This window comes from Lissotriton helveticus (assembly GCF_964261635.1).
Source record: "Lissotriton helveticus chromosome 1_1 unlocalized genomic scaffold, aLisHel1.1 SUPER_1_unloc_10, whole genome shotgun sequence".
NCBI lineage: Eukaryota > Metazoa > Chordata > Amphibia > Caudata > Salamandridae > Lissotriton > Lissotriton helveticus.
Genome location: NW_027611649.1, coordinates 3,235,347 through 3,256,166, shown reverse-complemented (window position 1 = coordinate 3,256,166; position 20,820 = coordinate 3,235,347). Strand labels below are relative to the sequence as shown.

The 20,820-nt window shown below is 48.2% G+C and overlaps 1 protein-coding gene across 1 annotated transcript in view; it reads right to left on the bottom strand.

Moving 5' to 3' along the window:
• The window catches only part of LOC144805448 (uncharacterized), a 502,220-nt gene that overhangs the window by 55,605 nt on the left and 425,795 nt on the right, over window positions 1–20,820 (bottom strand). Inside the window, exon 1 of the mRNA XM_078671998.1 lies at window positions 7,969–8,036. The gene's annotated coding sequence lies outside the window, so the exon portion shown is untranslated. Of the gene's footprint in view, window positions 1–7,968 lie in introns of the transcript that reaches the window.

Genomic DNA, 20,820 nt, shown 5'->3' with positions numbered 1-20,820 from the left:
TGGCACCAATGCTTTTATTGATGAAATATTAACTTCTATACTCAGTTTCCTAAAGATAAATATTATTTTAAGTGCTGAGTTGCGGTCTTAGTGATTAGAAAAAGCTAGTGATTATGATTTTGTGTGTCAAGCCAGGTGTGAAGTCACGCCTAAGTGTTTATTTATTGAAATGGCCAGAATGTCAACGTAGTTTTTGCCTAATACGCACAAACTGTACTCCGTCCTTTTCATTTTTTTTTGCCAATGCATTGTGTATATTTTAAAGGAACATAGCTGGTAAGGTTTCAAAAAAATCAACGTCTGTGAGATTAACTTTTTTTCTCTTGCCATGATTGGTCATTCTTCTGTTCTTGTGTCCAAATTACGCAGTTTGGTACTGATGCAATAGAGTTTTCCTCTACCATGCCTATATATTTCCCACAGTGTAATCAATATCTTTTTTTTTTTTTTGTAAAAGATATTTTATTAAGGAAAGAGAAAAACAGAAACAATAGAAAGGAAAGGGGGGATGAAGACACATGAAATGTAAATCAGAGAGGCACCCACGCAGGGGTCAATACAAAGAGGCCAGGCAGCAGGAAACGTTCATGAAGGGCTGAGCAGCGTCAACACACAGGGCAGAATGCAATGGTGCAAAAAAGAAAGAGTTCCAAAAAATGCAGCTCGGAAGAGCGTCAAGCCCCCTGAGAAGTCCGGAGGAGAAAGCCTGCATATTATCGGGCAAGTCAATGCAATCCAGAGGCTAGGTCGACCAGGTCCGTGCACGCCTCCTTGCAGTGCGGCCTCAAGGAAATCAGCATACTGTGCAAAACAATAAAAGCATTCGTCCACATCCCCTGGCAGAAAAGAAAAGCAAACCCCGAAAAAGGAAAAAACCCCTCTCCCCAGAGACTCCAACCTCCCCAGTGCGCCCACCCCCCCGATGGTGGCAGCCAGACAACAACCGTTCATACAGGCCCGGATCACACTTGAAACAGATGTAAAGCACGTATAGTGGGTGGGCATACCGCAGACGGCAACCCACGAGAAAGAAAGCGGACCAGTGGGCCCCATCTGAAAGCAAAATTCTTAAAGTTGTTCCTAAAGATATCTGCCATCCGTTCCACACTCAGCAGCCTCCAGAGTCTAGCAAACCAAAGGGAAAGAGCCGGGGCCTCCTTCTTTTTCCATGAGGCAGCCAGAGTGAGTTTAGCCGCCCCCAGGCAGAGCCAAAGGATGTGCTTGTCGGCCCTGGTCTGGTGCTCCAGAAGCGGGTCCCGAAGGCCAAGGAGCACAAAGCCAATAGAATCCGGGACCGGGTAGCCCAGGATCTCCCTAATATGAGACAGTATCTCCTCCCAGTAGGGGCGTATGATGGGGCAGTCCCACCAGATATGGCGGAAGTCCCCCAGAAGTCCACAGCCCCGCCAACATCTGTCAGAAGCTGAAGGAAAAATCCTTTTCAATCGGGTCGGATATAGATACCAATCTAACATAGTTTTCATATGCGCTTCCCTAAGATCGATTGAATGATTAAATGTGTGTAGGTCGCGCCAAAGATGTGACCATTCTGCGTCGGAGATGTCTCTTCCCAGGTGCCCTTCCCACAACTCCATGTATCTAGGGCGAGGTGAAACAGCCGTGGTTAACAGCAAGTCGTAGAGAAAGGAAATCACCCCCTTCATGGAGGATGTGCGGGTAATGTAGGACTCAAAAGCAGTGGGAGGCCTCGTCGCAGCGTCCCTCACCTCAGGAGACAGTGCCCAATGTAGCAGCTGGGCATGTCGGTAGCGTTCAGTAGGTGGCACACCATAATCGCGCATGCAGTTGTGGAAGGTGAGCGGCTCATAGCCATGAAACAAGTGTGTAAGTGCATGGCAACCTCCCGCCTTCCATCTATCAAAAGGCCCCTCAACTAGCGCCGGCGGGAATGCAGGATTAAAGTGAATAGGTGTGAAGGGGGAAGGAAAGGAAGTCCATCGCTCATCATGAGAGACCGAGTCCCAAACCTTCAGAGTGGTGCTAGTAGGGGTGCTAATGTATGCGTTGCGAGGCCGATCCCCTTTCGCCTTCCAAACCAGGTCCCAAATAGAGCGACCCACCACACTCCTGTCCATGTGCAACCAATGCTTCTCCGACTCCATTTGAGTCCATTCAGCCAACACCCGGAGTTGTGCTGCTTTATAGTAAAGGAGCATGTCCGGCAGGCCAGCCCCGCCCTTCCTCAGAGGTCGGCGAAGCGTAAGAAAGGAAAGTCTGGCTCGGCCCCCTTGCCAGACGTAGCGCAGAATCATGGTTTTCAGTCGCCGAAAGAAACCCCCGTCCAAGGAGATGGGGAGGGCTTGGAACAAGTACAGAAGCTTGGGGAGCAGCGTCATCTTGACGGCATTTACGCATCCAAGCCAAGAAATAAACATAGGCTTCCAGCGAGTCAACTCAGCCTGTATCTGAGACAGCAGGGGAGGGAAGTTAGCCGCATATAGGGTGGCGATGGAAGAGGTCAGCTGGACCCCAAGATATTGAATGGAGGAGCCCGCCCAGGCCAGGGGAGTGAGCGGTCGGATGCGCTCTACCTCAGAGGGCGGAAGCGTGAGATTAAGTATGTATGATTTGCCGGGGTTCACACGGAACCCTGCCACCGCTTCGAATTGGGACAGCACGTCCTGCACCCGCGGGAGGGAGGTCCCGGGGTCAGTTAGCGACAGAAGGACATCGTCAGCGAACAAAGAGATTTTATGCTGTTCCCCGGAAAAGGGGAGGCCCACAATATCCGGATCCTCACGAATCCTAATAGCAAGAGGCTCTATGCTAAGAGCAAAAAGTAAGGGGGATAGGGGCAGCCCTGCCTTGTGCCTCGAGAATGAGCAAAAAATGGAGAGACATGGCCGTTCACCATGACCCTCGAGCGCGGGTCGTGATAGTTGGCCCGAAGCATAGTTATAAACGTGGGGGAAAAGCCAAACGCCTGCAGAGTGCTAAAGAGAAAGTTCCAGTCCACCCGGTCGAATGCCTTTTCGGCGTCAAGGCCGAGCAGGACAGCCGGGATCCGAAAGCGTTCGGCCTTCTCAATCAGGTGACCTAGGCGTCTAGTGTTATCGTGGGTCTGACGACCCTTTATAAAGCCTGATTGGTCCGGATGAATGAGAGCTGGCATAAGGTCCTTAAGGCGAGCGGCCAAGATAGAAGAATACAACTTAGCATCAATATTCAGGAGGGCAATGGGTCGATAGGATTCACACCTGGAGGGGTCTTTCCCCGTCTTGGGAATTATCGAGATCATAGCCTCCGCCATAGAACCCGAGGTGTGGCCCTCATCCCTCATGGCGTTGAAGAGGAGCACCAAGCGGTCCCCCAGCTCGGACGCGAACGTCTGATAAAAGGAGGCTGTATAGCCGTCCGGGCCCGGTGCTTTATGCGGCTTGAGAGACCGAATGGCAGATAGTACCTCCTCCCTAGTAATCGGGGCCCCCAGAAGGTCATTCCACTCTTTGGAGACATGCGGTAGCGCCAGGTTCTCCAGATATGCTCGTTGAGCGGACGGCACCAAGCGATCCGCCGAGTACAGAGCAGCATAGAAATCACCAAAGAGCGCAGCCTTATCCGCGTCCTTATGCTCCACTACCCCGAAGGGGTTCCGAATACCACCCACATATTCTCTCTCACGTTTATCACGGAGCTGCCGTGCTAAGTGCTTCCCCACTTTGTTGCCCTGAGCGTAGGAGAGGCGCCGTAAGCGTAGTAGAGTATATTCTGCTCGGTTATTATAATGCGCCCTGAGCTTCCCACGCACCGCCGCTAGAGGGCGAAGCGTTCTTCTAGAAGGATTCTGCTTATGTGCAGTTTCCAACATGGTCAGTTCCGCCTCCAACGCCTCCCTCTCTTCCCGCCGAAGCCTATTCAGGGCGGAGTTCAGAGCAATGCATGTACCACGTGTCGACGCCTTGAAGGCGTCCCATTGGGTAAAGATCGAGGTGTCGCCAATCTTATTCAGCTCAAAGAACTCCCCAATGGCCGCCCGAAGCTTCTTGCAGGATTCCTCATCTCGCGTGAGGGATGCCGGGAAATACCATTTGCGATGAGGGGACGAATCAGGGGCCCAGTTCAAGCATGTCGCCAAAAGGCTATGATCCGAAACTGAAAGTGGAAAAATGTTGCTATCCCGCAGGTAACCCTGTAAAGATTGATGCACAAAGATATGGTCGAGACGGGAGTATGTGTGATGAACATGAGAGTAGAACGTGTAGTCCCTAGTGCGGGGGTGGAGGGAGCGCCAGCTATCAATAAGGCCCAAACTTAACAAAGTATCGCGCAGCTCCGGGGAAAAGGACCCGTCTCAGTTCTCTATTGATGCGAACAATCAAAATCTTTATCCCAAACCAAGTTGAAATCCCCCAGTACAATCAACGCTCCCTCCCCAAAGTCCCCAATCACATTCAAGAGAGACTCAAGGAACCCATGCTGCCCCGTATTTGGAGCATAGACCACCACCCACGTGCAGAGTTTACCCATGAGCATCCCCTTCACCATCAACCACCTCCCCTCTTTGTCCCCCCGCACTCCCACAGGTTGAAACTGAAGGGCAGATCGGAACAAAAGTGCCACCCCACGGTGCTTAGTAGTGGCAGATGATTTATAAATCAGGGGATACTGCCTGTGCTTGAGCCTGGATTCATCTTTGCGGGCCAAATGAGTCTCCTGCAGGCCCACCACATCCAGTTGATGATCCAGAATATATTTCCAAATCTTTTGACGCTTCTGAGGCGAGTTAGGGCCTTTAACGTTCCAAGAACCTATCGTAACAGGCAACATCGAAACCAACCTCCACACCCATCGCTTCCATCAATGCAGCCCAACTCTAACGACACACCAGACGCATCACAGCCACACCAGGTTCCAATATACCACCACCGGGGACCATCCCCAACAAGCCCACAGGAGCCCTCAGGAGTCTCAAAAACAAACCATAAAAATAGGAAAACGAAAAGTAGAGAAAGAACAATGAAAGTCAGACATGACCGTAAGGGTCGGGGGTAGAAGACCCAGGTAATGCCCCCCCCCGATTCCAGGGCCGGGGTAACCCCCCATTGGAGAAAAGTCCCACAGAGTACCTGAGATGGTAGAGCCCTCCGGCTCCCACTAGCCGCTGATGACGGGGCCTAGGCCGCCGAGGAGCTGTCCACTCGGCTCGATTCAGTCACCTGGGCCACCGAGGCCAAAGCATCTCCCCTTTCAGTCTGGCTCGCTGACGGGGAGGGCCCCTCCGTTGTGCGCTGTCGGCCCGCTCTCTGCCAAGGCGGGGATCGGGAGCGGCGACGTCTTCTCGGTGAGGCAGTAGCGTCCGCCGAAGCAGATGTTTCCTCCATTCCCAGCAAGTCCCTGGCAGCCGCCACAGTTCGCACTTGCACCAATCTGTTCTGCCATCGGAAGATGAGCCGAAAGGGGTGACCCCAGGAGTAGGACACCCCGTGTTCCCTCAGGAAAGCCGTGACTGGGCGAAAGTCCCGTCGCTTCTGCAGGGTGGTGGCCGCCAGGTCCTGAAAAAGTTGGGGGCTGTGTCCGCGAAAAAGCAAATTGTTAGTGTCCCTCGCCTTCCGCAGGATCGTCTCCTTCAGCTGAAAGTCGTGGACACAAGCCAAGATGTCGGGGGGCGGCGAGCGCGCACCACGCGGCAGGCCCACTCGATGTACCCTGTCCAGCTTGATCTCGTCGCGTTCGTCCTCCGCCAAGATGTGTAGAAAGAGAGCCTCCACATATTCCCGCAGATTGCCACCGTCCCCATCTGCGGGCACCGCTCTAATTCGAATGTTATTGCGACGGGACCTGTTTTCCAGGTCCTCGCAGTGGGTCTGGAGATCCAGATTCTGCTCACGAAGCTGGAGCAGGTCCTGCTGTAGCTGATGGACATCCCCACTGAGGCCCAAGTCATGGTCCTCCAGGGTAGCCACACGCTCGCCAATGCCGTCTGCATCTCGACGGACTTCACGGAGGTCGGAGGCCAGTTGCGCTTTCAGTTCCGTGATATCCTCCTTGATGGAGGAAAAAAGCTCGATCAGGAAGGCCCGTCAGCGTCGTCTTTGGTCGGCGACTTGCTAGGGCCTGGGGGCGAACCAGACGCCCCCTTCCCAGGACCTTCCTTCCCCGGTTTATTCAGGCGATTCCTCGTCGACATGGTGCGACGTCCCAATGCCGAAGATAGGAGGCAAGATGGCACCACTGCACCGATCGGTCGCCGATGACGTTGTCCAGCAAGGCCCCAGACAGGACGGCGCCTCCTTGTCACCTCCGTACGGCGATGGTCGCCAGCTGGGCCACTGGAACCACAGGCGGGCTCATCACAGCGCCAATGTAGGGGACACGCACAGAAAAAGCTTCACTCGGTCGCCAGCCAAAGTCTCAAGTCCCCTCTCGCAAAGGGTCGAAGCCGCCCAGACAAACCCCGTAGGCCGCTCCGGAGCAAGTGCGTCACAAAGTTAACACCTCGACCAAGTCCGCCGTCCCGTGTCGTAGCTCGACGGGAGAAGGGACAAACCAATGCAGGGCGCCTCAGGAGACCCAGGAGAATCAAAGCCGGGGTTTTAATCGCCCCAGTACCGCTACACAAAGCTATGAAGGGCTCGGGGTGCCGGAGGAGCTCGCAGGCACGTCTTACTCCGTCGCCATCTTGGCCACGCCCCGTAATCAATATCTTTTGAACCTGTTAACCATTGCAAACTTCAATTTTCACACATCATTCAGTAAATAGCTGATTTTGCATATCAGGCAGAAGTGCAAATATCGGTGCAAAATGGTACAGCAGGAGAGCAAAGTGTATGACTCCTGACCATGGCAAACAGAAGTGGGACCCAGAGGTTGAGTAGCTTGATCAGGGTACTATCTTTTTGGAATGGGAAGCCAAGATTTGATTTTAGAACATTTTGTTCCAATAGCGTAGCCAGTGTGTCATGGGCCCTAGTGCAAAGCAGAAAATGCCCCAACCCACACCCCACTCCTAGCTGCTGTTTGGATTGTAAACAACAGCAGTAGGCCAACTGAATGGGCCTCAGAGCTACTGCACCTGCTGCATCAATGGAAACAACGTTCCTGGTTAATTTCAAACCAAGAAAAGTAGTCCTAATATCAGCCCCTGCAAGTAAAATCCTAAATAAATACTCTGTTAGGTCCTTTGATAAAACTGAGACACATACATCCCTCCGTGTCACCATAACAGAATCACAACTCTGTACCAGCTCCTCGCTGAGGAGTCACTGGACCTAGGAGGTGAGAGTGTGATTGAGAGGGGTGGGCTGTGCCTGTGTGGAGCTTGTTCCAGAGTGTAACGCTGCTCTCTGAGGGATGCACATTCCTGTGGTGGCCATGGTGGTGTGTTAATAATGCTCGTCATTGCAGCATGAATGACTGGCCGTTCACTCATTGCACTGTCCTGTGAAGCCCGGGTTCTGCAGCGCCCCCATGTGCACAGAGCATAAGCGATAGTGAAAGGTAGACTGGAGTCCTTGGCACACGACATTTGCCTTCACCAGCGCCAAGCACCATCTCTGACAGAGCGCGCACCACATTGGGCCTAAGGGCAAACTGCCCCTTCGGAGAATGACTGGAATGACTAGCTGGGGGTGGCGGTTAGAAACGCTGGGCTTGGACTGGTCTGTGTGCGCCTTTTTCCTTTTATAAAATTCTGAAACAGATCTTTTGGGGGAACAACAGGCTCTTGGAAGAGACAACTTCAGTATTAGTTAAGATCTGGCAAGAGGACTTTGTTTCCCTTTTGCTCAAGAAAACACACCCCCCTAGCTCCCAGCACTCTTTCCATCCCTGCCTCTTTGCAACATGTTATCCTAATGCGTACACAAAATATGGCATTTGACAGAAATCATTGGCTACTCTTTTTCTTTTGGTTCCTCTAACCTCTAGCCCCTCCCTTCACATTTATGCATAGCTATTATTTATTCCTCACATCCTCCCTTGACTAAACCATAAAGCAAAAACACTTACCTGAGTCTTTTCCTTCTGTCCAAGGGATGACAGCGGCCTAGGTTCACCTAAGGAACTGAAGTGGAAGAATACAAAAGAGACAATCAATCATTGTGATTTCCTGTAATACTAATAAATAGTGCATACCAAGAAATTATTCAATGCTGTGAGCTCCTTCTTGACTGACTCTTCTACAATGGGGAGCTACAAACTCTCCCTCCAGGGAATGGGAGACAGAGACAAACATACACACACACAGGACAGCATCGTAGGAAAACGCCGGATACAGTTTTTATATGCTGGCATATGTACATTGTTTTAGAAAGATGGTGGAACTATTCATTTTGTTCAATGTGCTTATACTGCTAATTACTTTTATCACCTCTTTCCTCACCGGCAGAACCCAGAGAGTCCGCCTCCCCCTTTCCGATCCAAAGCCACCACGATCACCTGCGGCGTAACCCAAGGATCATCCCTCAGCCCTACCCTTTTCAATATCTACATGGCACCGCTGGCCAATATCATCCGAGCACACCACCTCAACATCATCTCGTACACTGACGATACCCAGCGGATCCTCTCCCTCACCAAGGACCTGACCACCGCCAATCCGACCTCCAAAAGGGAATGAAGGCTGTCGCAGACTTGATGAAGACTAGCCGGCTGAAACTGAACTCGGACAAGACAGGAGGTCCTCATCCTCAGATCCACCCGCTCCGCATGGGACGACTCCTGGTGGCCGGCTATGCTGGGAGCTGCCCTGACACCCACCAACAACACATGCAACCTGGGGTTCATTGTGGACTCCACGCTCTCTATGGCCCAGCAAGTTAATGCTGTTTCCTCATCCTGCTTCAACACCCTCCGCATGCTCTGAAAGATCGACAGATGGATCCCCACCAAAACCAGAAGGACGGTCACCCAAGCAATCATCAGCAGCAAGCTGGACTATGGCAACGCCCTCTACGCAGGAACCACGGCCACACTCTAGAAGAGACTCCAACGCCTACAAAACGCCTCGGCACGCCTCAACATCGGACTCCCTCGCAACAGCCACATCACCACCCACCTGAGAAACCTGCATTTGCTCCCGGTCAACAAGAGGATCACCTTCAAGCTCCTCACCCACTGTACAGCAGCACTCTGCAGCACCACTGTACCGCAGCACTCTGCAGCACCACTGTACAGCAGCACTCTGCAGCACCACTGTACATGACCACTCTGCAGCACCACTCTACAGCACCACTCTACAGTACCCATGTGGTTGTGTGTGGTTGTGTGTGGTTTTGTGTGGTTGTGAGTGCGTGTGCTTGTGAGTGTATTTGTGGTTGTGTGTTTGGTTGTGTGTGGGTGTGGTTGGGTGTGTATGGTTGAGTGTGGTTGTGTGTGGATGTGGTTGTAAGTGGTTGTGTGTGTGGTGTGTGAGCATTTGTGGTTGTGTGTGGTTGTGTGTGGTTGTGGTTAAGTGTGGTTGTGGTTGAGTGTGGTTGTGTGTGCGGTTGTGGGTGTGGTTGTGTGATTGTGAGTGTGGTTGTGCGTGTGGTTGTGTGTGATTGTAGTTGTGCGTGGTTGTGTAAGGTTGTGTGTGTGGTTGTGTGTGTGGTTGTGTGTGTGTATGGTTATGTGTGTGTGTGGTTGTGTGTGTGTGGTTGTCATTGTGTAAGGTTGTGGGTGTGGTTGTGTGTGGGTATGGTTGTGTGTGTGGGTGTGGTTGTGTGTGTGGGTAAGGTTATGGGTGTGGTTGTGTGAGTGTAGTTGTGTGTGTGAGTGTGGTTGTGTGTGTGTGGTTGTATGTGTGGTTGTGGGTGTGGGTGTGTGTGTAGTGGTTGTGTGTTTGTGTGGCTGTGTGTGTGGGTACGTGGGTGTGTGTGTTGTGTGTTTATGTGTTGGTTGTGATGAAAGGCTAGGCAGGGAAGGGGGTTCGAACAGAGGAGGAGGGCTGCGTGGGAGGGGGTGGAGGAGCATGCTTTAAGGCTTACTGAGCCATGAAAGAAAGGAACAAGCAACTTAATGACCCGTGACTGAGGAGACAGATGGCGGCTGCAGCGTGTGCATGCTCGTGTGAATGCAAGGCTGTAGCCAGTCTGTAGCATTTTCAAAACTCACTTACTAAAGTCTCTCTGAGCAGCGCATGCACGCTGACTCAGCGAGACCTAAAAACACACAGACATTTTTAATTGGACCATTCCAGTTTGGACCCAGCCATATGCAAACCAATCTTGACCCTGCACCCAATGGGAACAGTCCAGCCCGAACAGCCAGGGCAGGCCCTCCCTGAACTGGAAATAAGCATTCTAGGACTGGTTTCGGGCTTTCAGCCCTCATCAGCCAGGATAGCTTGACTCCAGTGGCATGGATAGTGTGGGAACCACGTCTGGGCATACCTGGCCCACTCGAGGTGACAAATGCAAAACAAGCCTTGCCATAGCCAATAGGTCTCGCTTTTGGGACCTTATAACTATTTACTTATGCAGCACATTATCCTTGGTGCAACAACATCAAGGTCCCAAAGGCGAGACCTATTGGCTATGCCAATGCTTGTTAATGTATGTTGAATATCTAATTAACTGTAGTACACTATAAACAAGCATTGGTAAATGCATTAGGTTTCTCCTATCTGATCTGTATGTCTTGTGTGACGTAATTCATTTCTGGCAGGCTTCACTTTCCCAGATCATTGAGAGTGCACTATGGCGTGGCGGGGACTGTACGGATCCGATTTGAATGCACTTTCTTTTCTTAAGTCACAAATGTATGAAACAGTTCAGAGTCTGGAAACCACTATACAGCCCATTGTCCTGAATGTTGACTCCCAGAGTCCTGAATATGCACCCATGCGAGTTACTCACTCTACTTGCATCAGATAAAAAAGCAACGACTATGGCTTCGTTGTTTAGAATATTAAAAATGCTTCATTTCTGAAATTATGAGACTGTCAAAGAACTATAAGGAGTCTCTTTGAATCGACATACATAGTGAAGGGTGGTCCAGCTAGATAGAAACCCGTTCCACTTAAAGCCCTTCGTATGACAATATGAAAGAAGCATGTGAACAGATACAAATACTATTCCTCTGTAGAAAATACGCATGTTTACCTGCTAATAAACACAAAGCATCATTCTTCACGGTGCTCACATCAAATGAAATGAATGTGGCCCTGAATCTCTGCTTTAAACCCATCGACTTGTAAACTTGTGACGCACACTGTGGCTGCAGAGCATCCTTTCTGTCACCAGGCTGAGCTCACGGCCACAAATGCTGCAAACCTATTATTAATAAATCTCCTGCCAGAGGCTCCTTGCGGCCTCGGTTGTCTTGTGCATGTATCTCCGAGCGCTCTCTGGTTTAAATCAAACCTTTGCCTCCTCGGATATCACTGGCTTCGGGCTCTCTGAAGCAGCCACAGGTTGAATGAATGAATGAATGAAAAAGATGCTTGCTAAAGCGCACTACGGCCAAGCGGCTTCCTGGCGCTGGGGGGGGGGGCAGATTCTACAGTGCTACCAAGGGGCTAAACTGGGAAGGCCTGGGAGAAAAGAAAAGTTGTTAAGGCTTTACGAAAGGAGGAATAGCTGGGAATGGACCGAATGGACAACGGAAGGCTGTTCCATAACTGAGGGGCTAAAACCGAGAAGCGGGTGCCACCGGTTCGAGATTTGCGGAAACGGGGTACTTGGAGGAGAAGATGAGATGAGGAACGAAGAGTGCGAGTTGGAGTGTAGGGAGTGACTAAAGAAACAATAAAGAATGGAGCAGAGTGGGTGTAGGCCAGAAAGGCTAAGCAGGCCAGTTTAAAGAAGGAACGGGAGTGGACCGGGAGCCAGTGGAGGGACTTGAGGACAGGCGTGATGTGAGAAAATTTGGGGAGATGGAAAATGAGACGGCTGCTTGATTCTGGATTGCCTGTAGCCGTCGTGATTCGAAGGCCGGGATGCCAACATAGAGGCAATTCCCGTAATCAAGACGGGAAGTGATGAGAGCCATGATGATCGATTTAAGGGCAGTGATAGAAAAGAAGCGGGAAATTTTTCGGATGAGACGAAGGGACAAGAAACAGGATGAAACAACGGAGCTGACTTGTGCGTGCATGGAAAGGTCGTTACTAACCTTAATGCCCAAAGTGCGAACAGAGGGAGCAGGTGAGGGGGGTGGGGCCAAAGGAAGGGGGCCAGTAGGAAGGGGACCAAGGACTGGAGGGGCCACCCGTGAGGACAAGCTCCGTCTTGTCCGGATTCAACTTGAGATGAGGTTGTTGTTGTTATTCGGAGTTAAGCGCAGCTGATTCAGGACTGACACCGTCTACCCTGGAGGGCAGTTGTCCTATTCATTCTTTCCCCCACCTCGCCATGCAATGCAGGTTTATTGCGCCCGAAGCGCAGAGGCTTTGAGGAGGAGATCGGATGCACCCGTCACTTTCTCTTGTAACACACTGTTTTCTACCTCTTTCATTTGTTTGTTTTCGATACCTGCACAAGTGCCACCAGTGCCTACGTAACGTTTGTTCTTGTGCTTGAGTGTCCTCCATATATTGCAGTATTATACTTCTATGTTTACTTTGTACACTTTTGTAACCGGCACACGTCACTTTTTCCTCCTGTAATGCACCGTTTGCTACCTATTGTATTTTGTTGGCTCACGATTGTCACTTTTGTAATGCACCGTTTGCTACCTCTTGTATTTTGTTGGCTCACGATTGTAATTTTTGCTTCATTTAATGTAACCTTTGCTTTTGTATTTTGCTCACTTGTAATGTTCTCATGTATCAGTTCTGTTCCTATTGTGAAGCGCTTTGACACCTTCGGGCAAAGTCCGCGCTATATAAAAACGCATAAATAAATAATAAATAAATAAATAAGTAAATAAATAATCCACAGGCCTCCCCGCAGACGACCTTGGGGGGGCCCTTTGCTCCCCGGAGGACGCATGGGATTAGTGTGGAAACTCCCACAGAAAAACCTGCAACGAGACACAAAACCCACCCTCGAAATGTGCCCACACCTGATGACGTCATTACATTGGTACTATTTATAAGATTTATTTAAAAAGAAGGCAGCTGAACACCACTTCCATAAGAGCAGCTACGACGGGTATAAATACATCTACAGCAATGCAGCTGAATGTATGAATGCATATGCCATCACTGACCCGGAAGAGGAAAGTCCATTTCGCCTTTCACCAGAGGAAAAACACAAATTAATAAAACTACCAGTCTGTTAGCCCCAGAACTCCCAAGTGCATTATGGTATATGCAGTTCACTGTAATGTTTCATGGCATGCGGCATTCACCAACAGGGAATAGTCCATTTGACGCACCCCCATGTTTTGTCCACTGCATTTTTTTTTATTTTTTTTTTGCAGAGTTTTATATAGCGCTAACTAGAACCGAACCGAATCAGTTATCAGAGCGCTTTGCATAGCACTAGTTACGTTACATGAGGACACACTTTAATTTTTTTTTTTTTTTTTTTAGGCACGGGGAGATTAAGTGATTTGCCCAGAATCACAGGGAGTTTTTGGCGTCGTTACCGAGACTCGAACCGAGTTCCCCAGGTCCGAGGTCGAGCGCCTTAGCCGTTAGACCAACCCACAGCTTCCAGAGTTTCTTGACAAAAAGAGCTCAAAGCTGCAGGTGAGTCAAACCCCAACTGGCCAGAGCTACACATTCTATGTCCATGGGTTCTTGCTTCACTCCATGTGTACACATTCTATGTCCATGGGTTCTTGCTTCACTCCATGTGTACACATTCTATGTCCATGGGTTCTTGCTTCACTCCATGTGTACACATTCTATGTCCATGGGTTCTTGCTTCACTCCATGTGTACACATTCTATGTCCATGGGTTCTTGCTTCACTCCATATGTACACATTCTATGTCCATGGGTTCTTGCTTCACTCCATGTGTACACATTCTATGTCCATGGGTTCTTGCTTCACTCCATGTGTACACATTCTATGTCCATGGGCTCTTGCTTCACTCCATGTGTACACATTCTATGTCCATGGGTTCTTGCTTCATTCCATGTGTACACATTCTATGTCCATGGGTTCTTGCTTCACTCCATGTGTACACATTCTATGTCCATGGGTTCTTGCTTCACTCCATGTGTACACATTCTATGTCCATGGGTTCTTGCTTCACTTCATGTGTACACATTCTATGTCCATGGGTTCTTGCTTCACTCCATGTGTACACATTCTATGTCCATGGGTTCTTGCTTCATTCCATGTGTACACATTCTATGACCATGGGTTCTTGCTTCACTCCATGTGTACACATTCTATGTCCATGGGTTCCTGCTTCATTCCATGTGTACACATTCTATGTCCATGGGGTCTTGATTCACTCCATGTGTACACATTCTATGTACATGGGTGCTTGCTTCACTCCATGTGTACACATACTATGTCCATGGGTTCTTGCTTCACTCCATGTGTACACATTCTATGTCGATGGGTTCTTGCTTCACTCCATGTGTACACATTCTATGTCCATGGGTTCTTGCTTTACTCAATGTATACTATCACCCGCTTCTAAGTGACCTGGTCTCCAGCTCAACCAAGGCTTACAGAACCATCCCCACATTCCTGGGCAAAGAGGTAACCCCAGAAGAACGTTTTTATCCCAGGGGACAGTCTCAACGTCCATGTTCATCCAATACAGCTATCACACACATTGCTGCCAAGGTTTCAGATTGCAATGTGTCGCATTTTCATAATTTCATTGTGATTATGAGTGACATTTCAACATTTATGAGTGACACTTTACCATGAGCAAAATCATGAGGAAAACTTATAAAAATCAGAAATTAACACTCAATTGAGTAAACGGAACCTGTAAAAAGATCTTAAAACTACTACAAAGCACCAGAAAAGGAAGGGCACTAACCAGAGACAGACTGCGTGACTGCAGTTCTCAGTAACATATGGCAAGCAGGCACTGCAGCTGCTCAGAAGATATAATTGATTTGCTCATTCATGACAGCATGCTAGCCTAAAAAACAAAGTTCATAGCATAGCAAGTGCAATTTGGAGATTATACCATAAATCAGGCCTCTCCGAAACCGCCAAACTGAATGACAAACTAACTTTGGTTTTCATTTCTGTTCGAGGACAGACTAAAGAACATGCTGAACATTTAAAACAGCAGACAACATCCCACATGCATACATTTGACACAGCAGACACCATCTCACATGCATACATTCGACCCAGCAGACACCATCCCACATGCATACATTTAACTCAGCAGACACCATCCCACATGCATACATTTAACACAGCAGACATCATCCCACATGCATACATTTAACACAGCAGACACCATCCCACATGCATACATTTAACACAGCAGACACCATCCCGATGCATACATTTAACACAGCAGACACCATCTCACATGCATATATTTAACACAGCAGACACCATCCCTCATGCATACATTTAACACAGCAGACACCATCCCACATGCATACATTTGACACAGCAGACACCATCCCACATGCATACATTTAACACAGCAGACACCATCCCACATGCATACATTTAACACAGCAGACACCATCCCACATGCATACATTTAACACAGCAGACACCATCCCGATGCATACATTTAACACAGCAGACACCATCCCACATGCATATATTTAACACAGCAGACACCATCCCACATGCATACATTTAACACAGCAGACACCATCCCACATGCATACATTTGACACAGCAGACACCATCCCACATGCATACATTTAACACAGCAGACACCATCCCACATGCATACATTTAACACAGCAGATACCATCCCACATGCATACATTTGACACAGCCGACACCATCCCAGATGCATACATTTAACACAGCAGACACCATTCCGCATGCATACATTTGACACAGCAGACACCATCCCACATGCATACATTTGACTCGGAAGACACAATCCCACATGCATACATTTAACCCAGCAGACACCACCCACATGCATACATTTGACACAGCAGACACCATCCCGATGCATACATTTGACACAGCAGACACCATCCCACATGCATACATTTAACACAGCAGACACCATCCCACATGCATACATTTGACACAGCAGACATCATCCCACATGCATACATTTAACACAGCAGACACCATCCCACATGCATACATTTAACACAGCAGACACCATCCCGATGCATACATTTAACACAGCAGACACCATCTCACATGCATATATTTAACACAGCAGACACCATCCCTCATGCATACATTTAACACAGCAGACACCATCCCACATGCATACATTTGACACAGCAGACACCATCCCACATGCATACATTTGACACAGCAGACACCATCCCACATGCATACATTTAACACAGCAGACACCATCCCACATGCATACATTTAACTCAGCAGACACCATCCCACATGCATACATTTAACACAGCAGACATCATCCCACATGCATACATTTAACACAGCAGACACCATCCCACATGCATACATTTAACACAGCAGACACCATCCCGATGCATACATTTAACACAGCAGACACCATCTCACATGCATATATTTAACACAGCAGACACCATCCCTCATGCATACATTTAACACAGCAGACACCATCCCACATGCATACATTTGACACAGCAGACACCATCCCACATGCATACATTTAACACAGCAGACACCATCCCACATGCATACATTTAACACAGCAGACACCATCCCACATGCATACATTTAACACAGCAGACACCATCCCGATGCATACATTTAACACAGCAGACACCATCCCACATGCATATATTTAACACAGCAGACACCATCCCACATGCATACATTTAACACAGCAGACACCATCCCACATGCATACATTTGACACAGCAGACACCATCCCACATGCATACATTTAACACAGCAGACACCATCCCACATGCATACATTTAACACAGCAGATACCATCCCACATGCATACATTTGACACAGCCGACACCATCCCAGATGCATACATTTAACACAGCAGACACCATCCCGCATGCATACATTTGACACAGCAGACACCATCCCACATGCATACATTTGACTCGGAAGACACAATCCCACATGCATACATTTAACCCAGCAGACACCACCCACATGCATACATTTGACACAGCAGACACCATCCCGATGCATACATTTGACACAGCAGACACCATCCCACATGCATACATTTAACACAGCAGACACCATCCCACATGCATACATTTGACACAGCAGACACCATCCCAGATGCATACATTTGACACAGCAGACACCATCCCGCATGCATACATTTGACACAGCAGACACCATCCCACATGCATACATTTGACTCATTAGACACCATCCCACATGCATACATTTAACCCAGCAGACAACATCCCACGTGCATACATTTGACACAGCAGACACCATCCCACGTGCATACATTTAACACAGCAGACACCATCCCACATGCATACATTTAACACAGCAGACACCATCCCACATGCATACATTTCACACAACAGACACCATCCCACATGCATACATTTGACACAGCAATTGTCGTAATTTGGCAGTGACTAAATTAGCATTTAGCTCAGCTACACACACTTTTATCGTTAACTTGACCATGTTTTTGGAAGCCATTTTGTATTTCCTGGCTTCCATTTGAATGAACATGCTGCCTCATGGTCAGCATGTCCTTTTGTCCGTTCTCTGTACCAATGACCTTTTTAAACTGCCCAGCAACTGGCTATTTTTAGCACTGGTCAAGCTTACACATGCGTACTCGAACATTGAACGGTCACCTCTCAGGAATGTTCTCCAAAAACTGACCAGTGGTACTAGACTCCTCCCACATGTTGGCTGTGTTCCAAAAATGTCCTTATATGTACCTAAACTGTGTAAAAGTATACCGCTTACCTTTTTATTACTGTCTAAATCGTATAAAAGAGGTCACGCATCAATGTTCGGGGTGATACTTCTTGCATTACCGAAGGGTGCTGTAGGATTGTACCACCACCCCATGGGGTCCTAATAAACTTGTCTTTTTTGCATTTCCAGTTTCCGTGCCAACTTCTATTCTATGGTGTTCGTGAGTGTTTCTTTCAGAGTATGTAGATCTGTTGAAATCCGATACCACAAATTGGCGACCACGAAGGGACTCATCGGCGACTCGGATGCCCGAAGGAGTGGTCGCAACGAAGGATTGGAAACTCGCCATGGACGCGTACGCTGCCACTGAGTGACCCGTGACTTGGCACCCACTGTGTTTTTCCTTTCCTTCCGATTTGACCTTCCAGGTGGCGCCGGTCCTCGACTGAGATCCTGATCGGTTGGGTTGTCGTGCAGTGCCCGTTTGGCTGATTTGATTAAGGAACTTGGCAGTTGGAACCTGGACGTTTGAGAATATTTGGTAAGCTTGTGATTGGTAAGGTAGTCTACTGACACTTACTGTGGCTTTTGGATTTGTTTGAGTTAGCTAACATTTGGACCTATGATTTGAATTATATGTGGAGTGCACCTCACATAGGCAGGTATGTAGAGATATTTCTCTGACTTTGTATTTGTTTGAACGGCACACCATGTGTAAAACATATTAAGTGCCATTTTATGTAATATCGCGTTTTCTTGATATTTTGACATGCCTGTTTTAAGCACACTCCGAGGAATGTGCTGTCTTGGAAATGGTACCAGTTATCGATTAAATGACTCTCAGCCGGCTCCCCCAGAGGGGACACCTAATCGTGAAATGTACATAAAATTTGGCCTTCCTCCTATTATGTATAGCACATTGTGGCACAAATACACGAAAACTGATCATGAATTACAATGGCCACTACATGGGTCGTTTGATTTGCGAAAGGTTCAATATGTGGAGCAGTGTTTGTTTCAATGCAGGTCTAGACAGGACACGTTTGATTGTGTGCGTATGTGGGAGAAAGCGGTGCGTGAACGAATGAAGCGTGAACAAGCCTTGGCGGACAAGGAGCAGCGGAAGGCTGCTCGTGACAAAGCTTTACAGCTGCAGGAGAAAGAATTACAGGAACAAAAAGAGAGGGAGGCTCGAGAACGTAATTTACAGGTTAATGGTCAGTTTCCTATTCAACGTCCTCTTTATCCTGTCCTTATTAATGAATCCGATGATTTTTCATTGTTAGATCGTTGTCCGCCTCCATATGATAAGTATGTGGCTAATCTCCTACCGGAGATTGCAAAACGTTTGAAGACTAGTGAGAGTTCATGGACCACGGCAACCCCTGCTTCTTTCTTGACTATGGCTCAGTATTATGAACGACAGGAATTGGAGGCTAAAGAAAGTAGTGATAAGAAAGCAAAGGATTTGAAGACGAAAGTGATGTTGGCTCAGGTTTACGCTACACAGCCGAGAGGGAACGATAGGGGTAGACGTGGATCGTATAGTACGTCATCTGCTCGTTCCGATATTTTTGAGGATCAGTGTGCATACTGCAAACAGTTTGGACATTGGGCTTCAGACTGTCCGGTGCTTCGAGAACGGCGTAATCAGCGTGGTCGAGGAAGTGGAAGGTCTCGGAATAGTTATGCAGGGTCGAGGGGTGGAGCGAGTGATCGTGGTAGGTTTGAAGCGAGTGATCGTGGTAGGTTTGAAGCGAGAGGTCGTGGTCAGGCTGATCATAATACTTTTGATCGACGGAATCAGTATCAGATAGCTGAGGGTGAGTTTATTGAGTCTCAGGATAATACATATGCATAGGATTGCGTAGGATGGGGTGTGGAATCGGTTGAAGTACCAATAGATCAAAGGGGTCATTATATATCAGTGAATGTTTTGGGTTCTACTGATCTATTTCTGGTCGATACAGGAGCTACTCGTAGCGCTCTGTCCAAACACTTGGTTCCAAGGGCTCCCCTGTCTGGCGAAACGATTACATCAATAGGGTTCGATGGAACACCTTCCCTTAGCCCACTGTCCCAACCCCTTACATTTCACATTGATAAATTTACTGCCCCATGCCCGTTTTTGTTATCTCCGAACACACCAGATAACATTGTGGGACTTGATATGCTTAAACATTTTCGAGCAACTATACGCTGTGCCCCTGGCGGGGTGCGGGTTATTTTGAATGAAAACTACCCAGAGTTTGAGAGATTGTACCTCGTGCAAGAGGCTGATGCGTTAGCTTCTCTTCCTAATACTTTGTGGGCTACTTCCGACACTGATGTGGGACAGATGATCATCCCTCCCGTATGTATTACTGTAAAGGAGGGAATGTCTTTGCCTCGTGTCCCACAATACAAGATTTCCAAGGAAGGTGAAGTTGCCTTGACACATATCGTAAATGACTTGATTAAGGCAGGGGTGGTGGAGGAAGTCCCTTATAATGTTTGTAACAGCCCAATTCTTCCGATTTTAAAGAAAGACACAGACACCAAAATCTATCGTTTTATTATTGATTTGAGGGAAATTAATAAGATAGTAGTGCCCTAGTATTCGGTGGTGTCTGATATTACTACCTTACTTACTTTGATTCCACCCACAGCCACTACCTTCACTGTAATCGATTTGAAAAACGCTTTCTTTTCGATTCCCATTCATCCTGATAGCCGATATTTGTTTGGCTTCACATTAAATAACAAATAGCATAGATTTTGTCGGGTTCCTCAAGGCTACACAGAAAGCCCTAGCATCTATAGCCAGGCTTTAAAAAGACAGCTTGATTCTTTCGACTTACATTCTGGGGTGGCTCTTATTCAATATGTCGATGACATTCTACTTGCAGCAGACACACAGGAACAATGTGAGGAGAGTACTTATTCCCTGCTTTCTTTCCTTGCCAAGAATAATCACAAGGTTTCAAGGAAGAAATTGCAATACTGTAGACCAAAGGTGACCTACC